Source organism: Oryzias melastigma, linkage group LG2 (assembly GCF_002922805.2).
Source record: "Oryzias melastigma strain HK-1 linkage group LG2, ASM292280v2, whole genome shotgun sequence".
In the NCBI taxonomy this organism is placed as follows: domain Eukaryota; kingdom Metazoa; phylum Chordata; class Actinopteri; order Beloniformes; family Adrianichthyidae; genus Oryzias; species Oryzias melastigma.
This window is the reverse complement of record NC_050513.1, coordinates 18,091,679-18,098,574: the sequence shown is the minus strand read 5'-3', so window position 1 is coordinate 18,098,574 and position 6,896 is coordinate 18,091,679. Positions and strand designations below refer to the sequence as shown.

Sequence of the window (6,896 nt, the reverse complement as noted above, 5' to 3'; positions counted from 1 at the left end):
TATTGATTTATAGAATGTACTTTGATTATTAGCTTTGCATTTAGTTCATGTGATTTGAACTTCCGGGCCACCGTAGAAACCCACAAACCACAGCAACAATCAAAACATCCAAAATGTTTTTCCATTTTTCCAGAACCAGTGACGCTCAGAGGCAGGAGCGGAGCGGCGCCGGAACGGGGGGAACGCCGCTCACTGACTAATACCCGGCAATTAATCACTTGATTAATACGGCCTTAAACGCACAACGCGACAGTGACAAATCCCCGTCGCACGTTTGCGATCCCGGAAACGATAATTGTGCGATGAAAGTCTCGTTTGTCACTTGATGAAAGCTCGTGGTGAACTTTTATTTTGCTTTTTTTTGTACCCCGCAGCTGGACGTCCTTTCATTTTAATGATCACCTCCACCGCTAACGCGGCGGCGGCGATTACGGAGACGAAGACCAACCGGGCTGTAAAAGTTGCATCAGATGTTGCAAAGGCGGAGAAAATGAGATTTTGTGTTTTGTTTTGTTTGCTGGTTTCCATTTCGTGATGTTTTCATCTTGAATAATTAAAAAGCCCCCTCCACCACCAACGCCGCCGCCCTTTTTAACCCTTCCGCTTGGTTGCCAGATTGGTGCTGCAACTCAATTTTCAGCACCCAGGAAACACAAATGTTGCCTCCTTCTTCCTGGTTTCCGCTTTGCTGCGGTGACCCAGTTTTCCCCTTTTTTTTTTATTCGTGTTTTTCCAAATTTGTCCATCAGAATTTATCAAACCCTCATTTTTTTTTTTTTTTGGTTTCTTTTCCTCCATCACAGGATCGGTTTGAGAGAATCCTGCAGGAGTGCGGCCATAAATAATGCAGGACGGAATACGTGATGAAGTTTTTATGTTGCAGCCGTTGATGTGGACACCTCGTTTTCAAGCGGGCCGCGGGGACGCCGATAAAAGCTGGAATCATAATCAATTGATACTTATTAGCTAATAGAGGGGGAAAAAAAATGTTTAAAAATTCAAACTCCCCCCAACATGGCGTTCTCTGCCTCCTGTCTGAGTGATTTCCTAATGAGAGGACCTTTCTTTCTTGTTGCTAAAGCAGAATTAATTAGTCAAATCATCAATATTCTCTCATTTTAACTCTTTTTTTTTAAAGTAAACACTCGGAATGTAGCGAGCAGATAGAGCCGCCACGTTGGAGTTGAAGCGCAGCTGTCACCCGCCGTTTGACAGCATGCAGATGAAGGGGCTGCGAGCGAGAGCCCGGCCAGGCGGTGAGCCGGCCCCGGAGAGGAGCCCGGGGAGCTGGAGGAGGGGGAGGCGGTGCAGCGGCCGCGCTCCCCCGGTACCCCGCTAATGAGCTCCACTGTTGCTGCTCCACAACATCACACACACACACACACACTCACTCACTCAGAGAGAGGGAGAGGGCAGCGGACTGCACACAAACCAGATATGACATGATGAGACATCATCCAAATGTGACACAGAGGCAGCAAGTCAGTCATAAACACCATGAAACTCAGTGTTACACACCTACAAATGGTGGTTCAAACAGCACTTCATGACGGTTCAACTGCAAAACACATTAAGGACAGATTAAAGGTAAGCTTTGATGCAAAAAAATTAAAATGAACAATGAAAGTCCATGGCAACCATTCATTTTTTTACTTGTCTTGGAGTGCTAAATATGTGTCGCAATTTTTGACCTTTTATGTCAGATTGAATTTCCCCTTTTTCCCTAGCAACCAGCATTTCCACCTACCATTTAATTTATGTATATTGGAAGTCCTTAGCAACCATACACTTTTTTACTCATTTTGGACTATTAAATGTGTTTAGTCATTTTTGTGCCTCTATCTCAAACTGAACTTTCCCTTTTTCCCTAGCAACCAGCATTTCCACCTAACATTTAATTTATGTATATGAGAAGTTCATAGCAACCATATATTTTTGTACTCATCTTGGACTAATAAATGTGTTTAGTCATTTTTGTGCCTCTATCTCAAACTAAATTTTCACTTTTTCCCTAGCAACCAGCATTTCCACCTACCATTTCATTTATATATACGGGAAGCCCATAGCTACCATACACTTTTTCACACATTTTGCACTGATAAATATGTGTAGTAATTTTTGTGCCTCTATCTCAAACTAAATTTTTACTTTTTCCCAAGCAACCAGCATTTCCACCTACCATTTAATTTATGTATATTGGAAGTCCTTAGCAACCATACACTTTTTTACTCATTTTGGACTATTAAATGTGTTTACCAATTTTTGTGCCTCTATCTCAAACTGAACTTTCCCTTTTTCCCTAGCAACCAGCATTTCCACCTAACATTTAATTTATGTATATGGGAAGCTCATAGCAACCATATATTTTTGTACTCATCTTGGACTACTAAATGTGTTTAGTCATTTTTGTGCCTCTATCTCAAACTAAATTTTCACTTTTTCCCTAGCAACCAGCATTTCCACCTACCATTTCATTTATATATATGGGAAGCCCACAGCAACCATACACTTTCTCACACATTTTGGACTGATAAATATGTGTAGTAATTTTTGTGCCTTTATCTCTAACTAAATTTTCACTTTTTCCATAGCAACCAGTATTTACACTTACCATGTCTTTAGGAATATCCGAAGTCCATAGCAACCGTAGACTTTTTTACTTGCCTTGGACTTAAAATGTATCTGTAGCAATTTTTTTGCCTCTAGGTCAAAATATATTTGAATTTTTTCCTAGCAACCAGCATTTTGTTGGCATTAAGTACCCATAAATGCTAGATACATAATCGGCTTTATAACTGAAACATTACCACACTTCAAACAGACATATATAGGGCAGATTTGGGGCAAACTTTGCAATAAATGGAGGAATTCCAAACTAACCTGTTTACTTGTCAGGGACAATGAAACATTTTTGTTCCCCTAATCCTAGAGGATACTTAAACTCCTCCTCCTAGAGAAGGAGCACTCCGCCCACCCAGAGAGGGCAAACTACCTTTCTCCGCTCAAGGATCGAGGCCTCAGACTGCTGACCCTCACTGCAGATGCTTCACACAGACGAAAACTGCCCCAATGCATGCTGGTCCATTCAAAATAAGGAGTCCAGCTTCAAATATTGTTCCCACATGCCAATCCCAGGCAACATAATGGCCAGCGACCAGCTCCATGATGCTACAATGATGATAAACACACAAAACGTGAGTTTTATTCTTAGCCTCCTAAGACCTGAAATAACATTTTGGGTTTTATGACCTCAGTGATGAATTCAGTGAGACTCAGTGACTCCACAGCTCAAATATTATCTCAGTTATTCGCGAGTTACATTTAGAAAACTTTTTCTTTAAAATAGAAAATCCCTTAACTTTTCCCTTAACTTTTCCCTTAATTTTTCCCTTAACTTTTCCCTTAACTTTTCCCTTAAATTTCCCCTTAGCCGAACTCACTTTGACGTTTCTCTTCACTGTTCTTTTAAATATTTCCCTTAAAGTTCCCCTTAAAAATCCCCTTAATTTTTCTCTTAACTTTTATTTCCACATTTCCCTCAACATTCTCCTGTTTAGGGGTATTTAAGTTGGTCTCCTTAAAAATTAGCTTTCTTTTACTTTGAAACGAGCTTTCGACGTTTTTCCTTAAAACACCCTTAACTTTCCCCTTAAATCTCCTTTTTTTTTTTCTTTCTTCTACTTTTTCTCCTCAGTGATTATGTCACTGCGACTACATGGATCAAATATTATCTTCAGGGCTTAAGTTTAGAAAAATCAATATAATAAATAATAAAATCCCCTTAACTTTTCCTTTAATCTTTCCCTTGAATTATCCCTTAACTTTTCCTTAATGTTTTTCCAGCTATATTTATTTGTTCTCCCTTCAATATAAAAAGTGACTGATCTCAAAATCTCGTGTCCCCAAAAAGAAATATAACAGAAGAAAAAAGAAGGATGGTAGATGGAAATATTTGCAAAAAAAAGTATTTTTTCTTTAAAAATTCCCACCATAACCTTTGAAGTTTGCCATAAGATTTCCCTTAATTCTTCCCCTTAAAAGTCCATAAAACTTGACCGTTTTATTGTTATTAATGGCCCGATGTTATCTTTGCCTCATTTCTAACTTGTATATTTTTGACAAAATATGTTTTTATGAAGAGTAAAATATTGAAAGTTATTTAAGGTTTAAATTGATTTATTCTGAAATAATATTCCTGCCTTTAATTATTCATATTTCTGTTAAAAAGTTACATTTTAAACTTTTTAAAAATTGGCATTCAGGTAGATTTTAGACTATTTTAAAACTTAACAAGATTTTTTAGGCTATTTTTGAGTCAAGCTAATACTTTAGCTACATGCTAGCTGTTTTGGCTAATTTTGGCTTTTTTCTGTTTATTAGGATATTTTTAAATGTAGTTATTTTTTCAGGAACATGCTTGCTACTTTGGCTAACCTAGGCGTTTTTTTGTTTGTTTTTTAGGCTAATTTGGCATTTAACAAATATATTAGCTTTAGGATTTTCAGCTATTAGCTTCAGTGTTTTCAGCTATTAGCTTCAGCGTTTTCAGCTATTAGCTTTAGTGTTTTAGCTCTTAGCTTCAGTGTTTTCAGCTATTAGCCTTAGTGTTTTCAGCTCTTAGCTTCAGTGTTTTCAGCTATTAGCTTCAGTGTTTTAGCTATTAGCTTAAGTGTTTTCAGCTATTAGCTTCAGCGTTTTCAGCTATTAGCTTTAGTGTTTTAGCTCTTAGCTTAAGTGTTTTCAGCTATTAGCCTTAGTGTTTTCAGCTCTTAGCTTCAGTGTTTTCAGCTATTAGCCTTAGTGTTTTAGCTATTAGCTTAAGTGTTTTCAGCTATTAGCTTCAGCGTTTTCAGCTATCAGCACTAGCATCTTCAGCAAATTCATCTTACAGCATGTAACACTATCGGGGATAATACTATATATCTAGTTCATAATTATGTTTAAAAAAATATGCTTTTAAAGTTTTACAAATTTATTTTTAGAGTGTTCAATAAAAGTTTATCCTGTTCAGCCCGAGATATAAGGTGTGTTTTGGATTTTGGCCCCTTTTTGACACCACTGCCCTAAACCATTTCTCTCATTTTACCTTAAATATTTCCCTTAACTTTTCCCTCAAGCCCCAATAAAAAGAAATTCACACAGTTGAAAAATATTTCACAAATGAGCACCTTTTCTAATCTTTATTTGTTCTTAAATATTTATTGTTTCAAACGTTTGTTCTACTCTGAATTTAGTGTTTTCAATTTTCCACCTTAACCATGACAGTGAAACCCAACAAAAGTTGGCATATTACCACAAACATTTTCTTTTATTTTACCTGTAAAGTTCCCCTTAACCATCAAAGTACATTAGAAATATATATTTTTTTCTCAAATCTGAAAAATCTGACAAATTAGTACTTTTTTTTATTTCTTCATTCTATCTCCAACATTTTACAGTTTATCCTACACCATTGGGTTATGGGTAAACTATCTTTACCTTTGTCAGCCCTTCTACTGTTATAAGCTAATAATGAGTATCCTTTTTTTGTGTTTACTTGAGATTTTCTACTTAAAAATACTGAAGCTACCATTTTTTTCTTTTTTTTTGGCGCCTTGCGACGAACTGGTGACCCGATTACGGTGTTCCCGCCTTCGCCCAACAGTAGCTGGGTCGGCTCCAGTGACCTCATGACCCTAAAAAAGTGATTAAGCAAACGGATGGACTTCCAAACTGTTTCGCATCCAAAATAGACAAAGTGCGCCATCAGTTCACCGCACAAAGACTAAGTAAGACTCCCAACAATTACAAACCCACACAGATAATGTCTACCCACAAAGCAAACAAATTCAATTCCTTCTTCCTCCCGTCAGAGAAATCAACTTCCAGTAATCACCCCACATGGCCGACAGAAGCGAAAACAGAAGGAGTGGACGGAGAGAAAGACGGGAGATTTGCAAACCTTCTAATTTTTTCGCCAAACATTTCAACTAATGATATTGTAATAAGATGCCTCGCAACGCGGCCGCAATGGAAAACATAATTACATGCATTAGTTTATCTGAGCGCCGGTACCGTCGCAGATCCATCAGTTTTTCAGAGCTCATCTGGAAGCCCATGCATCACTGTCAGGAGCCGTTTGACGGGGGGAAAAACGTGTTCATTTGTTAGCCTCGTTTAAAAGATGGCGCCTCAGATTCACTTAGGCCCAGAAGTAGCAGAGCGGTTATGACAGCGCCATTACCAAAACACACAGGCGGGGGCATCTTCATCAGGTCTCTGCATTAGGGGGATTAGATTCGGCGAGGAGGAGCCGGGGTCGCGGCGTGCTTGTTAATGGCGAGATGATGGTACGGTAGCACCTGAAGTGATGTCACACGGGCCGCCGTGTTCGATGCAGTTCAGGAAAGAGCTGGTGAGAACCGGAACGTCCAAGAGACCACTTCTATTGAAAAATTCTATGTAAATGTGCGTTACGAGCTTCTGCATTCAAAACTTTACGCATAGCTACGGACATTTTTATTTTAAACACTAAACACAAATCTCACGGTAAAGCAGGTTAAATTTTGACCAATCAGAGACTTGGATTTGGAAGTGACGTCTGTTCACCAACCGTTTAAAAAACTGATCATGTAGGAGAAATGTATATTCCTAACTTCCTAACCTTTTTGGTGATGCTTAAACTTACACAACACTACAACAAGTTAGCCTATAATACCGCTAAAAGAAAGCGTTACTGTAACTACGCTAACTCCCAGTGTTATTGGTAACGCTTTAAAAAAGACAGTCTGAAACCACTTCACGTTATCATGTGATACCGCTGATACCGCTAATCTTAACCTTATTAGTAAGGTGTCAAAAAACAGGGTCTGATACCTCTACACGTTAGCCTATGACACCGCTACGACAAACGTTAC

The 6,896-nt window shown here is 38.5% G+C and overlaps 1 long non-coding RNA gene across 1 annotated transcript; it reads right to left on the bottom strand.

Moving 5' to 3' along the window:
- Window positions 1–766: 766 nt before the first annotated feature.
- LOC118599852 lies at window positions 767–4,162 on the bottom strand. Its single transcript, XR_004949368.1, has 2 exons — window positions 1,519–4,162; window positions 767–936 (listed from the first exon to the last, which is right to left on the bottom strand). It is a non-coding gene; the product is annotated as an uncharacterized LOC118599852 (long non-coding RNA).
- Window positions 4,163–6,896: the final 2,734 nt, after the last annotated feature.